Here is a 16,639-nt window from a genome sequence, read left to right as displayed (position 1 = left end):
CACACCTCAACCACAAAGACAGACACCTACTCAGAGTAAAGGGTTGGGAAAAGGTTTTCCAAGCAAATGGACCTAAGAAACAAGCGGGTGTGGCCATTCTAATATCTAACAAAATCGGCTTCAAACTAAAATCAATCAGAAGAGATGGAGATGGACATTTCATACTCATAACAGGAACAATTCATCAGGAAGAAGTCTCAATCTTGAATATCTATGCCCCTAATATAAAGGCACCCACATATGTAAAAGAAACTCTTCTAGAACTCAAGGCAGTCATCAAACCACACACACTAATAGTAGGAGACTTCAACACTCCTCTCTCACCATTGGACAGGTCAATCAGACAGAAACCTAACAGAGAAATAAGAGATTTACTGGAGGTACTGAATCAAATGGACTTAACAGACATCTATAGAACACTCCACCCAAATAGGAAAGAGTATACGTTCTTCTCTGCAGCTCATGGAACCTTCTCGAAAATTGACCACATACTTGGTAACAAAGCAAACTTCCACAGATACAAAAAAATATTAGTGACCACCTGTGTCTTGTCAGATCACCATGGATTAAAATTAGAATTCAACAACAATGGTACCCCCATGAAGCCAACAAACTCATGGAAGTTGAACAGTCAACTACTAAATCACCCCTGGGTCAAGGAAGAAATAAAGAAAGAAATTAAAGTCTTCCTTGAATATAATGAAAACAAAGACACAACGTATTCAAACCTATGGGACACAATGAAAGCAGTGCTAAGAGGAAAGTTCATAGCACTAAGTGCCCACCTAAAGAAAACAGAGAAAGCACACATTGGAGACTTAACAACACACTTGAAAGCTCTAGAAAAAAAAGAAGCTGATTTACCCAGGAGGAGTAGAAGACTGGAAATAATCAAACTGAGGGCTGAAATCAACAAAATAGAAACACAGAAAACAATTCAAAGAATCAATGAAGCAAAAAGCTGGTTCTTGGAGAAAATTAACAAGATTGACAAACCCCTATCCAAACTAATCAAACGGCAGAGAGAGAACTTGCAAATTAATAGGATCAGAAATGAAAAGGGGGACATAACCACAGACACAGAGGAAATACAGAGAATCATTAGATCTTACTACGAAAGTTTATATGCCACAAAGTTGGAAAATGTAAAAGAAATGGACATTTTTTTAGATAAGTACCATATACCAAAGTTGAACCAAGACCAGGTGAACAATCTAAATAGATCTGTTAGTCGTGAAGAACTAGAAGCTGTTATCAAAAATCTCCCTACCAAAAAAAGCCCAGGACCAGATGGTTTCAATGCAGAATTCTACCAGAACTTCCAGGAAGAGCTAATACCTATACTCCTTAATGTATTCCACAATATAGAAAAAGAAAAGTCACTGCCAAACTCCTTTTATGAAGCTACAGTCACCCTAATACCAAAACCACACAAAGACACAACCAAGAAAGAGAATTACAGGCCAATCTCACTCATGAACATCGATGCGAAAATTCTCAATAAAATACTGGCAAACCGAATCCAAGAACACATTAGAAAAATCATCCATTATGATCAAGTAGGCTTCATCCCAGAGATGCAGGGATGGTTCAACATACGCAAATCTATCAATGTAATCCATCATATAAATAAACGGAAAGAAAAAAATCATATGATCATTTCATTGGATGCTGAAAAAGCGTTTGACAAAATTCAACACCCTTTTATGATAAAGGTGTTGGAGAGACTGGGGATACAAGGATCATACCTAAATATAATAAAAGCAATATACAGCAAGCCGACAGCTAACATCAAATTGAATGGAGAGAAACTCAAAGCCTTTCCACTAAAATCAGGAACACGACAAGGCTGTCCACTCTCTCCATACCTCTTCAATATAGTGCTTGAAGTTCTAGCAATAGCAATAAGACAACATAAGGGGATCAAGGGGATTCAAATTGGAAAGGATGAAGTGAAACTTTCGTTATTTGCAGACAATATGATAGTGTACATAAGCGACCCCAAAAACTCTACCAAAGAACTCCTACAGCTGATAAACACCTTTAGTAACGTGGCAGGATACAAGATCAACTCCAAAAAATCAGTGGCACTCCTATACACAAAGGATAAAGAAACGGAGAGGGAAATCAGAGAAACATCACCTTTCACGATAGCCACAAACACCATAAAATATCTTGGGGTTACTCTAACCAAGGATGTGAAAGACCTATTTGACAAGAACTTTAAGCCTTTGAAAAGAGAAATTGAGGAGGATACCAGAAAATGGAAAGACCTCCCCTGCTCTTGGATTGGGAGAATCAACATAGTAAAAATGGCAATTCTACCAAAAGCAATCTACAGATTCAATGCAATCCCCATCAAAATCCCATCAAACTTCTTCACAGACCTTGAGAGAACAATAATTAAGTTTATATGGAAAAACAAAAAACCCAGGATAGCCAAAACAATCTTATACAATAAAGGAACTTCTGGAGGCATTACTATCCCTGACTTCAAACTCTATTACAGAACTACAGTATTGAAAACAGCTTGGTATTGGCATAAGAACAGAGAAGTCGACCTATGGAATCGAACAGAAGACCCAGATACTAACCCTCAAACCTACGAACACCTAATTTTTGACAAGGGAGCTAAAGGTATACAATGGAAGAAGGAAAGCGTCTTTAACAAATGGTGCTGGCATAACTGGATGTCAACCTGTAGAAGAATGAAAATAGATCCATATCTATCACCTTGCACAAAACTCAAGTCCAAATGGATTAAAGACATCAACATCAATCTGTCCACTTTGAACCTGATAGAAGAGAAAGTGGGAAGTAGTCTTCAAGATTTAGGCACAGGAGGCCACTTCCTAAGTAGGACCCCAGCAGCACAGACAATAAGAGAAACAATGAATAAATGGGACCTGCTGAAACTGAGAAGCTTCTGTAAAGTAAAGGACACTGTCAGTAAGACAAAAAGGCTGCCTTCTGACTGGGAGAAGATCTTCACCAACCCCTCATCAGACAAAGGTCTGATCTCCAGAATATACAAAGAACTCAAGAAACTAGACACTAAAACTCTAATTAACCCAATTAAAAAATGGAGTACTGATCTGAACAGAGAATTCACAACAGATGAACTTCGAATGGCCAGAAGACACTTAAGGTCATGCTCAACCTCCTTAGCGATCAGGGAAATGCAAATCAAAACCACTTTGAGATACCATCTTACACCTGTCAGAATAGCTAAAGTTAAAAACACCAATGATAACCTATGCTGGAGAGGATGTGGAATGAGGGGAACACTCATCCATTGTTGGTGGGAATGCAAACTTGTGCAGCCACTTTGGAAATCAGTGTGGAGGTTTCTCAGGAAACTGGGAGTCAACCTCCCTCAGGACCCAGCAATTCCTCTCTTGGGAATATACCCTAGAGATGCCCAAACATACTACAAAAGCGTTTGTTCAACTATGTTCATAGCAGCACTATTTGTAATAGCCAGAACCTGGAAACAGCCTAGGTGCCCCTCAATAGAAGAATGGTTAAAAAAGGTGTGGAACATATACACATTAGAGTTTTACTCAGCGGTAAAAAATAATGACATCTTGAATTTTGCATGCAAATGGATGGACATAGAAAACGCTTTACTGAGTGAGGTAAGCCAGACCCAAAAAGAGGAACACGGTATGTATTCACTCATAAGTGGATTCTAACCATAATTAAAGGTCTTTGAGCCTATTATTCGTGATCCTAGAGAAGCTAAATAAGAAGACGAACCTGATGAAGATTATTTACCTATCCGCCAGGAGGTAGGAAATAGTCAAGAGTCCCAGGTAACCTTGGGTGCATGGGTGGGGGGGAGGGTTGATGGAAGGGGAGAGGGTTAGAGAGAAGGGAGTAGGGGAGGAATGGAGAAAGCTCGGTTGACCGGGATGGTGGGAAGGGAGGAAGGATGAATGTGGGATCAGGGAAGAATATATTTCAACTAAGGGAGTCATATTAGAGTTTACAGGAAACTTGATTATATATGGGATCCCAGGTCCAAGGAGAGATCCCCAGATTGTTCTCTGGACAGAGGAGGGGGTGCCTGAACCGGCCTTGGCCCGTGACCATACTGATGAATATTTTGCTTATCACCATAGATCCCTCATCTGGCGTTGGATGACGATACAGATGGAGGCCCGCGTTGGAGCACCGAACTGAGTCCCCCAAGATCCAAATGGAAGGAAGAAAATGACGAAGGACTGCGAGGGATACTATCACCCACTGATACAAGGGGTCGGATCTAATGAGAGTTTACCAAGGCCAGATGGACCGTGACTGAACGAGCATGTGATCCAACCAGATTCTCTGAATGTGGCCGGATTTTCTGAATGTGGCGGGCCTGCAGTCTTTCCGAGAAGCCATTGACAATGACACTGGGACTGATTTCCTTTGCATATACTGGATTTTTGGGATCCAGTCTGTTTGGATGCTCACCTTCCTGGACCTGGAGTGAGGGGGGAGGAACTTGGACTTCCCACAGGGCAGGAGACCCTGACTTCCCTAGGGGACAAAGAGGGAGGTGGAGAGGGAGGGGGGAGTGGGAGGGCGTTGGGAGGAGGGGCGTAAATGGAAACTTTTTATAATTTAATAAAATTACAAAAAAAAAACATTTTTACCTTAGATGATTTTCTATTGAGATGTACAGTAAAGAGGTAATCATATAGCTAATAGTCAAAATATGATAAATGTGTATCTTGTTTATGGCTCTTGAAAGTTAGAGATAGAGATTAATAAACTCCTAGATTGGGGCACCATGGAGATACTGTTAACTCCAGTGTAGGAGGGCTTTTAGATGACTGTTGAAAGCTAATGGGGAAACCCCACATCTAATCAGGTAGCTTGCTTTAATACTCTTTCCAAAATGCTTTGTCTTTCTAATGACTTATTCATCACTTTGCAAGCTAACCTTTCTCCTATGCCATGTTGGTGGAAGAGTCCAGGGTCTGACTTGAGAGACAAGTACTCTACTGCTGAACTATACCATTCAGACAATAAATATTTTACCAAGAACTATCATCTCTCTTGCTTCCTTGTTTGTTTGTTTGTTCTGAGAAATATATGTTAATAACTGTCATTGTATTATATCCATTTTGTAGAGATGAAATTATAGCTCAGCAAATTTAAATCACATAGCTAGTAAATCATACAGCTTGCCTTAATGTTCATTTCCTGGACTCTGATGTTTGTGTCCTCAACCATAACGAACTTAGACATTTTCAGGTATCCAGGTATTTATTGAATATATTCTTCCCATCTGAATTAACAATCAAATTCTTATTCTTGCTATGCAATATGAACATACTGATCAAAGTTCTCTGACTGTTAACAGAATTTATAATGTCTTTTTTCTATAAATCTGTTTTGGAAAACCATTCACTTCAGTGCATAAGTTTGTACTGTAGTGCTAATCTCTTCATGTATTCTTTGTGTAGACACTCTCTCAGGAAAATTATCATATGACTACTAAACAAAGAATTCCTAGAAATTCTTGAGATTTTATGTCACTGAAAATGAAATATTGCTTGGAGCACTTAAGGACCATCCCACCCAAGTCACACTATAAATAACAGTTACAGAGCAGGAGAATGAGGCTGCTGGTGGGTTGTAGACTTCAGGGGTTTTCACAGGTGTTGACCTTGAATTTTGACAGGGAGTTCAGTGTGATCTGAACTACTATGTAGTTGATTTGTTGTTGACTGTCATGCCATTGGTAAGTGAATGAATATCCTGTGATCTTTTGACTATAAACCTTTGGTGACTTGCTATGGGATAATGGTTTGTACCCTGTCAATAGTATTTAATAAACTGTTGATTGGCCAGTAGCCAGGCAGGAAGTATATACAGGACAGCCAGGCAGGAAGTAGAGGCTGGGCAACAAGAACAAAATTCTGGGAATAAGAAAGCTCACTCTGCAGTTGTTTCTCAGACACAGATGTGACTACCTCGCCGAAAAAGGTACCAAGCCACGTGGCTAACACAGACAAGAATTATGGGCTAATGTAAGTTATAAGAATTAGTTAATAAGAAGCATGAGCTACTAGGTCAATTAGTTTATAATTAATATAGACCTCTGTGTATTCTGTTGTGACTGAACGGCTGCCTGACTGGGAAAAACTGGCTGGTACAGAAACTCAGTCTACAGAATGCTGCTCGGTTAACAGTGACTTCTACATGTGTCCATAAAAGTGAGAATCCTGTAGGGTGGAGAGATGGTTCAGGGGTTAAGAGCATTGACTACTCTTCTAGAGGACCAGGGTTTCAATTTCCAACACCAACATGACAATTCGCAACTGTCTGTAATTCCAGTTCTGGGGACCTGACACTTATGGCAAAATACCAACATGTATGAAATAAAAATAACTAAATAAAATAATTAAAAGACTAAGAAAACTAGGTTACAGCTTTTTTAAAAAGTGGGAATGCTAGAGGCTAGGATGTCTTTTACTGAAAGATTTCAGTTTTTCTGAGGCTGGAGAGAATTGCCTTCTTAATAGAGATGTCATACATACATACATACAGACAGACAGACAGATAGACAGACAGGCAGGCAGACGTGTGTGTGTGTGTGTGTGTGTGTGTGTGTGTGTGTAATCCCATTATACCTTAGAAAAGAGATTGAATGGGTGGTGTCAGCAAATGCTGACCTTGGTCTTCCAAGCTGGTCACTTACTCTTCAGGATTACACGTGGATCTTTCAAGTTGAAACTGGTCAGCTGTGACTCAAGAACTTTCTGAATACGTCATAAGAAGCATCTCTTTTTCTTCACTGAATGCAAATCGATAATCTCTACAAGATTTCATAGTCCCTGTAAGCAATAGTTAGCAGGGTTTTTTTTCCTTGACTAAGGTTATAAGAAACTCTTACTGTCAGCGAATAGAGTTTAGGAGTATTATCCAAGTCATCTCTGTGGGATTGGAGTGTTTGTGGAGTAGTTATGCACAAGATCACTATTGTGATGAAGGAAATTTGTGTAAATTAAGAAAAATAGTGAATAGATAAAGCAAGGACCTTTTCTTTCTTGCCGTCACAACATAATATATGAGGTGAAATTTACTAAGACCATGCCCTAGTGACTCCCATGTTCATAAACTACTACAGGGTTCTAACTTAACTTAAAAAACTTACATATGCCTTTCTATATTATGTGTTACTTTCTTAAGATGAATATACTTTAAAACTTTTAATGAAATAGATTTGGAAAGTACCAACAGTTTAGGTAAGTTCAGGATCATATAATAGAGTTATGTATGACCCATAGGAACTCATCCATAGGGTACTAAGCTTCAGGGCCATAAAAATGTTAATTGCAGTTTGTCTGTGGAGTTGTTGCAGTTTGTCTGTGCAGTTGTTGTTTGTTTGTTTGTTTCAGTTAGAGAGGGCACACATCATGGATTAACAGAGATGAATATATACTATTTTAACATATTATTATCTTTGAGTAAGGAGCTCTTGTATTTCTAATGATCTTGAATTCAATATATAGTCAAGAATGATCTTAAATTTCTACACTTTTTGGTACCTCCTGAGTGTTGGATTAAAGTAGAGATATGTTACCACAAACACCTAGTGTTAGGGATTGTATCCAATGCTTCATGCATGTTGGGGTAACATTGTACCTACTATTATCAAATGAGGGTATCAGATGCAAGTGGATATAAATAATAAAAGGAATACTTGTTTATATTTTAACATTATTTTTTATTTATATTCACTTGTATCAGATGCCATAATGTAAAATAAAATAAAATATTGGCAAATTGAATGGCTTCACAGTGAATGTAGAATTTTAATGCATGGTTCCTTTTAAATAACACTATCTTGTTAATGTTATAGATACCTTAGTCTATTTGCTGCAAAAGAAATCAAAACAGATGTACAGTGTGAAAATTAAACAGGCCATCTGTCTTTTATGTTAAGTGTAGAGCTACTGAATGTAATATGTGAGTGGAAAACTTTAAATCCACAAGTGAACCTTTAATTGTATAGGCTAAAAAAAAGAACTTTTTGTTGCTGTTGTTTCTTTCTCTTCTCCTTATTCTTCCTCCTCCTCTTCTTATTACTTTCATGTGCTTACAGAATTACTGTTAAGGTTGCAGCTCAAAGACAGTTCTGTTTAATATATGGGTTGAAAATGTGTGCTCTTTTTTGGAACACCATGGATAACTACAAACTCTAAGGTATAGTAAAGGAAGGTTCTCCTGACACATTTGTATGGTTGTTCAAGGTATATGAGTTTAAATTACTTAAGTTATTAGACAACTATTAGATTTTTTAATTGTTTTGTTGTTTTCTTGATACTAGTGCTGAAGTCTTTGTCCCTTTATGTCTGCTAGACATTGATTTAGAAAATGCTATACACAGATTTATGTCATCTAAACATATAGCACTGAATTATGCATTTTACACCTCTCTTGTTAAAACTTGTGACTATTTTAAACTATGCCTGCATGTAGGATTTTGCTTTTCAATCATAATGCAGATATCAAAGTGATGAGACTCTCTAGATATTTAATCAACTCTAACCCAGGCAGAACAAGTATGGAGTAATCATATTCATACATACACACTTGAGCTTCTATATCCTTTTGTCAGAATAAGCATTTAACAAATATCTGATAGAAAGAAGGATATTGGAAGGTTATTACCACCAAGGAAGCATTAAGTTGTATTCTGTCAAATATTAATGTGCAGTCCAATAGTTCACCTAGTGGATGAGAGGACTTGGGTTCCATTTCCATTATCCCTAAATGAAGGCAAAACAGACAAACAAGTTGAGTTCTCTCAAAAGCTTTTTGTTGTAGCATTTTTTTGTTGCTGAGGAAATCAACTATTAATTTACATCTCTGCCTACTCTGTATTGTGTGAATTTTTGAGTGGGTAACACAGAGGTGCAAAGGTGGACACACTTATGAACATTAAAAACATTTTGAGAGGTGGAGAGATGGCTCAGTGGCTAAGGAGTGCTTCCAAAGGACATGAGTTGGGTTCCTGTCATCTACATCACATGGTTCACAACGACATGTAACTGCACGTCCAGGAGATCCAACACACTCTTTATGACGTTCACTGACACCTGCACTCTTATACACAAACTTACACATGGATATAAACGAACACACACACACACACACACACACACACACACACACACACACACACACACACAATAATTACAGTCTTTTCTAAAATAGTAAGCAAATATCAGTTGCTGCCAAAAATCTCCAAGAAGTCTGCTTGTTTTCTCTTCTCTCTTATTTCATCTAGGTACCTTCTTCTGGCTACTCTTTTATGAAAACAGTGTTATCAGAGAATCATGTATTTTTTATTCAATTCTTCTTCTTCTTCTTCTTCTTCTTCTTCTTCTTCTTCTTCTTCTTCTTCTTCTTCTTCTTCTTCTTTTTCTTCTTCTTCTCCTCCTCCTCCTCCTCCTTCTCCTCCTCCTTCTCCTTCTTCTTCTTCTATCTCCTCCTCCTTCTTCTTTCTATGCCTGTTCCTCTACCTCCTCTTCCTCTCTCCCTCTTTTAAGATAATACAATAGAACAATTGCACTTGCTCTGATTTCCATGGAAATTTAGAAAATTATGTTTTAATAATTCTATTATGGTTTGTGATTTATCTTTTCCTCCAGAGACAAAAAAGTAACATTGTTATTTTTCACTGTGTAGCCATAAAATGTGATTATTTTCCTTATATTGTTGCAATCCAAGGTGATTTGACTTCCCAAATTTATTACTTGGATGTAAAAACATAACCAAAGTGTTCTTCTTTAGGTGGATAATGCAACCTAATTGATGTGCAAGCTTCACCTTGAATATTTGGAGCAACAACGACATGAGGCAAGAAATAATGAATATTCATACAGTTAGAAAGAAGAGAGAAACTTACAGACCACACACTACTGTTTTGATACTAGTAAATATGTGTATGAAATTATATATTAATATTCGTATTATCATGCATTTTTCTGACTCTATAGGATAAAGTAAACATATTGTACTTCTTTTGTCAAAATTATGTAAGTATCCTATTTAATATAATATAATGATCAATGAAATTGAGAGTGTAACTCGATTGTGTTATTCTAGGTTTTATACAGAAAAAAGGCAATAAGCAATGTGGAAGACCATACTTGTGGGCAAATATATGCATATATTTTGGTGTGTGTATCAGTGTATGTGAATCCATTTTCAGCATTGTTTTATAGTTTTCTATGGCTGAAAGAGAAAGTATACATTGATATTTAGGCACTGAAGGGCTGTCCGTTCTTCAGTGCTGCTTACCTTCTCCATGTTAACTTTCCCGTGTGCCACAGAAGTGATTCTCCATACATACCAAGCCGCTCCTCAGTCAAGTGTTTTGGAGAGATGAGAGGCTGCTACAAACTAAGGAAATACAAAGAAATATTCTTATTCTTTTGAGGAAATTAGTTCTTGGCAATAGCTTGATTCTAAATTCTTAGATATGAAAATGTAAGAGAATATTTTTATTGTTTGTAGCAATAGCTCTTGGCAATTTGTTATGGCAACCTGAGGGACCTGAGGTTGAAAGTTTACACTTTGGACTGAAAGCAGAGACTCTTTGAACTCACAAGGACTACCTCAAGTGACACACTTTCTCCAACAAGAGCAAGACCATGAATGCTAAGCTTCCCCCAAAAGCAATTGGGAGCCAAATATGGCAAAGATTATGGGGCACATGTATTATTCAAGTTGCCAAGGGAAAGTTAACGGCAAACTTGAGAACTTCCAAAATGTTAAGACCTCAAATGAAAGAAAACACACTAAGTTCTGAGTCACCTTACAAGTTGAAAATTGGGATAAGCTGGGAAATGCATGAGAAACAAGCAAGCTTTATCCCAAAGTACTATTTTATTTGCAGTCCCAATTTTGATTTAGAAGAAAATGATTTCATCTTTCAACCACAAAATTAATTTAGCTTACTTTCTTTTGCTTGCAAGTAGATTCTTGTTTTCTCACTCTCTTATAATGGTACAACAATGGCAGCTGATAAAAGATTAAAAGATGATGAAACTCATATTATAATCTTTAAACATGTACAGTGTTGATAAGATTAAAATAAACATATTAGACATACAGCTTGAGTATTTATAAACTCTCACCCAGTTTTAATTTATATATATCACTTGTATTTTATTTATTGATTGATTGATTGTTAGATTATTCAAGACAGAGTTTATCTATGTAGTGTTGATTGTCCTGGAACTCACTCTGTAGGCCAGCCTGGCCTTAAACTCAGAGATCTGCCTGCTTCTGCCTCCTGGGTGCAGGGATTAAAAGCATGACCCACCACCACCTGTCTTATATTATGTTTGATATTATAGTTATAACATTTCTCCCTTCCCTTTCATCCTTCAAAATTCTTCCTATAATTTTATCCAATCTCTTTCAAATTCATAACCTATTTTTTTTTACTAATTCTTATTTCATGCACAAATGTATATATTTATATATTCCTAAATATAGCATGTTCTGTCTGTGTGATGTTATATGTAGATGTGTTTTCAGGGCTGAAATTTGCCACTAACCGGTCAGTTGCTGTACTGTTCTTGAGGAATCCCAGCTTTTTCATTCCCTGCATTCCTCAGTTGCCTGTAGTTCTTTGTTGGGTTAGTCGTGTGTGGGCTTTTTGCCTGTGAGACTTTATAAATGTCGCTTCTGATTTTACTAGAGGACACAGTTTCAAAGCAAACTCCTTGATATTCTGGCTCTTAGCAATCTTTCTGCCCCCTTCATTACTGTCCGAAAAATGCAGATGTTTCCATTGGGTTGGTATGTACTATCACAATTCTTAAATATTATTTTTCATGTAATCATAGAACTTCTGATAGCATCTACAAATAAGAAGGTGAAAGATAAAAACTAAATAATTGAAATCAACGCTATGTTGTTTCAGTAGCCCAGGACATCTATTCCCAACATACTCCATCTCTTATACATAATTTCAGAATATTTATCAAATGTTTTCCTAGTATGTAAGATAGGTGATCACGTTTTCAGCTCCCAGAAATACAGAAACTAGGCTGTTATTAGTGAGGGGAGATATGTTGACCAGTGATCCCTTTTTATCTCCAGTTCTCTCACACACACCCCGCCCCCCAGCACTGGAATTGCAACAGGCTTCACTGCACTTGCTATTTTTATGTGGTTTCTGGGATTGAAGTCAGGCTCTCATGCTTATTATACACATTACAGTTTGAACAGAAAGGGATTCTGACAGTGGGAAGCCAAGGAGTATCACAAAGCCACCATAAGCATAGCAGTTTATTGCACTGCTCCTGGGAAAGGCTTCCCCTTCCCCGATGTAACAGCACTGCTCCAGAAGGGAAGGATTTCCCTGTGAAGGTATTACAATTCTGCTCAGGTCCCCTGGAGTGTAACAACTCTGCTCCACTAAGGGGAACCCTAGAGAAAGAGTTATAGTTCTGATCCACTCTGCTTCAGTCAAAGATGTTATTTCTCTGCTTGCCTCCATTCTGGCAAAAGAGGGTCTCAACCAGTCCTCATTCAAGAGATTTATTGGGAGGGAGGAATCCAAGAGGGTGTTTGTCCTCTGGCAGGGTGGAAAAAGGCAACAACAAACTGAAGAGGCACAGGGCTTACATAGGGCTTTTTAAGGGCAGAGTTTTCCCAGGGTGTAATTTTTAGGCTAGTAATTGGTTGGATTTCAATCCCTTTGATTTTAGACAAGTTCAGATTGGTTACATTTTCTGCTCAATGATTGGTTAGTTTTCCTGCTCAAGGATTGGTTGCTTTCATGGTCAGTTGATCAGGAACAAAGTTGTCTTTGCTTTCAGGACTGAAATGTGTTTCTGTCACTGACCCTTTCTGCCGTTTGTCTCAGTTTTATGGCCAGAGTGTGTTTATTTCACTGGAACTGGTTCCAGGGCCAAAGTGTGTTTGGTTCTGGTTTTAGAACTAAAGTGTATCTTGCTGGTTCTATGCTACAGGACCAGGGTGTGTGTGTGTGTGTGTGTGTGTGTGTGTGTGTGTGTGTGTGTGTGTGTTTTGTTTTGTTTTAAACTAGCTCTGTTTTCAGGATCAGTATGTGTTTCTTTCACTGGCTCTGCTTTCAGGACAAGGTTGGTTTTCTTCTTTGACTCTGGTTCTAATGCTAGAAACAGCATTGGAGGAACCTGGCTTTTTAAGTATGCAGGCTTACTTTCTTTGAAGAAAGGAAAAATAATGTCTCATCACATGGAATGCGTCTCATCACATGAAATGCTGGATCAAAAGTGGTCAAACAACCCGGTGATCCTATGCTTTTGTATGGAGCCAGTCACTACCTGATTTCATCCAAATCCTGAGAATTGTTTAGGTCTTAATCCTAGGCTTTGTCATTCACTCTTATGAAGGCTGCATCATATTCTTCATCCATCAATAGACTCTATCTTTATCTTACTACAAATTCTTCCTCTCTAGGCCCTAGACCAGAGCACTGTTTCCCAGTCAACAGAACTCATTGTTATCATAAAATATCTCAAGTATTTTGCTATAGTGATGTTATTTTGCAAAGGAGTTTTGATGTAGCCATCCATCCCTGAAGCTTTATTTTTAATGAGAATTGTCATGTGGTGACTTTTTCTCCCAAAGGTCTATTGTGTTTAAATGCATAAGGAAACTGAACCATGATTTCAGACTCTCTAGAAGTTTTATCCCTGTCTGATAGACCAACTTCCCCTGTAATGAATAAGGAATTTTCATTCTCACCTCTTTGTGGTTTGCTTCCCTGCCAGCTATGATACTTCAGAGACATGCTCCCAACACACTAGTCATGGGATACTACCACTTTCTTTTCTTCATGTTTGTACATTCTTGAAATATATTATTATATTTCATTTCACCTTCTCTCTGGATCTTTTAATTTCTTGCATGAATCATCTCTTGAGCACATAAGTGTTGTCCTAGTAACCATAGAATCTGAGATAGATGGCCACTTGCTCACAGATTTGAGGCAATCCTGAATAAGATAAGGAATCTTATCATGTAAGCAAAAAGTCTGTCTGATTTCACATTCAGTTAATATAATCTTATTTTTATCCCATTGCAATATATTTAAGATTATCTTTTAGATGCATTTACATATACAGAGCTTATGCTGATAGTTAAAATTCTTGACATTTTTATACAAGTATAAGTTTTTGTGCTCATCTTATCTATTTGTGGAGATATATTTAATCCCTCAGCTCATCGTGTGGTGCCTTTTATGAGAAAGAGATCATAGGTTTGGGAACCATATACCATGGGCATTTGAGAGTCCTGTTTTAAAAGTATGTGTCTACAAAGAGATTTTAATTTCGCTTCGAGCCATATGCTTAAGACTGCAACTTGTCTGGCACTACTCTACAGGCAATGTGGAGACGGTTTGTTAACCACTTGGTCAAGGAGAAAGAAAGCTGAAGGTTAAATAAAGACTAGCTTGTAGCTATGAATTCTGAAGGCAGACAGCTCTTTCTTTGTTCTTTCATCAGCTACGGCCAAAGGAAAGCAGTAGTGTGCAGGGGCGGGTCTTTGTTTCTGCTTTCACAGAGCAAGATGGAAAATAGTGGAATACCACTTTACATGATCTTTTCTTTCATTTGCAGATGCCCTAGTCTTCCTTTTTGCCTCATTTCCATAAATAATCAATCATCTCTACACTTATTTCTTCCAGATATGTAATCAGTTATGTTTTTATTTTTGATTTATTTGATATGAATTATAAAGCACTTTATAAAGTAGGAAATTTACATTGGGTTATTATTTCAAATGTAATCATTAAGTCATTTAAATTAAATAAGTCTGTAGTTTTACTTTGTCTAATTATAAAACAGTTTCAGTACAATATTAGGATTCAAAACTTCAGAGTTTGGTAAGGAAGTTATTGTCAAACATCACTTACAATCTGAAATCCCCAGAAACTATTTTTAAATGCCTTTACAACTGATATATGCAATATTTTAAGAAAGTAATCTCTGAATGTGGGTCAATTAAGTAAAAAAGAATTGGTTGGTGACTAATAAATTCATTATCTTTTCTGCTTTTAAAATAACTTTTGTTTTCTAATTTAATTTTTTTAGTAAAAAGAGATCTAAAAACCCCTATATTTCTTGCAAGCCAGAAGAACTCTGCATTTTAAAAGTATATTTCTGGCACCAGAAATCTAATTTAAAAAGTGTAGGCCTTAGGAAGAATTCAGGTCATCCTCCACACAATCTTCCAATGGAGGAAAAATATCAAACAGCCCTGTCCAACTATGATGCCTATGAACCACAGCTATGACATACATGATACAACAACCCTTTATATTAGTGGCTTGCATACATTAGTGGTAATCAGCAGCTCTCTAAGATCCATGCAACAATAGAGAAACCATACCTGGCATTAGAAATTCAGCCAGCTGCTCAGTTCAGCAAGTCATGGATCTTAGAGGATAACCTACAATCACCACTTTATTTCAACAACATAATCCCTAATTATAAACAATTGTACTTATTTTAAGAGACTGTAGTCTTCATCCTTCATCAAGGAAATTTCGCTTTGAAGCAGACAGAGGCCACTACAGAAAGCAACTATTAATCAAAATACAGAGTTATAGATCCCAGTCCCAATAAAAACATTAAAAAAAAAAAACATTCTTGCACCTAAGCTCAGGGAACCCTGCAGAGAAGACATGATTTTAAGGCCATGGTCTAGAAATTTGCTCCGAGATGATGCATTCTGGTAATGTCATAAGCTACATCTATAAAGTCTCACCAACATGACTGCCCAAACATGAGCTAAGCAAAGAAGAAAGCAGTAGACATGCTATTATAGACAGTGGAAAGTTCATGGGACCTCACCCCTGCTCAAAAATACTAGAGATAACAAAGGAGTACTGAGAATCAGAGGAAATATTCCTCCCCAAGAAAATTGGTTACTCAGTACCAAAAATGGTCAGGTCTAAATGCTCATTCTAATTTCTTAATGAATTTTATAAATCTGGAAATAAAAGTAAATATTACCATGCTAACTAATAGGTAACATATGTCTGGGCTTTCTGAAAATGTGGGGAAATTTTAGACTTCCAACTGGAACCTACAAGTAGCCCATCTCTCAAGTCTGACTCAGAATTACAGTAGAATAACAAAAAACACAGATGTGCACACACACATTCTCACACACAGCTGCACACACACAGACACACTGCTTTGCGGAACATGCCTATGAATAACACTCAATCCTGAAGCTATTATGAGATGATTGATGAGACAGTACTGTAAGTAAGTCAATTTGATTGTCAGATATCTGTTATCAGCACTTTGCATCACATAACTGAAACCCCTTGTTTGATTAAGTATTAAATGTCACTTTGTTTGATTTAAATTGTTTGTATGAAAATGAGTTGAATCACTCTTTGGCAGTGAGTTAAAAGGGAAATCTTTGTCAAAGGATGAAGAAATACATTGAATTGACCATGGTGACCTTCACTTTTCACTAGTATTTTTCATAAGAGAAATCTTAGTGACAATGTGCCAATAGTTTGTAAAAATGACCAAATTAGTTTCTGTGTTCCTAATAAGCATGGACCCCAGGGTTCAATCCTTAACAATAAGTAAACTCGGAGTGGTTGTAC

General features: G+C 37.2%; 1 long non-coding RNA gene across 1 annotated transcript; it reads right to left on the bottom strand.

Moving 5' to 3' along the window:
* Positions 1–8,667: 8,667 nt before the first annotated feature.
* LOC125412098 (uncharacterized) lies at positions 8,668–11,033 on the bottom strand. Its single transcript, XR_007235483.3, has 3 exons — positions 10,969–11,033; positions 10,309–10,410; positions 8,668–8,771 (listed from the first exon to the last, which is right to left on the bottom strand). It is a non-coding gene; the product is annotated as an uncharacterized LOC125412098 (long non-coding RNA).
* Positions 11,034–16,639: the final 5,606 nt, after the last annotated feature.

This window comes from Myodes glareolus, chromosome 20 (assembly GCF_982192425.1).
Source record: "Myodes glareolus chromosome 20, mMyoGla1.1, whole genome shotgun sequence".
Classification (NCBI taxonomy): Eukaryota; Metazoa; Chordata; class Mammalia; order Rodentia; family Cricetidae; genus Myodes; species Myodes glareolus.
This window is presented reverse-complemented; position numbering and strand designations above follow the sequence as displayed.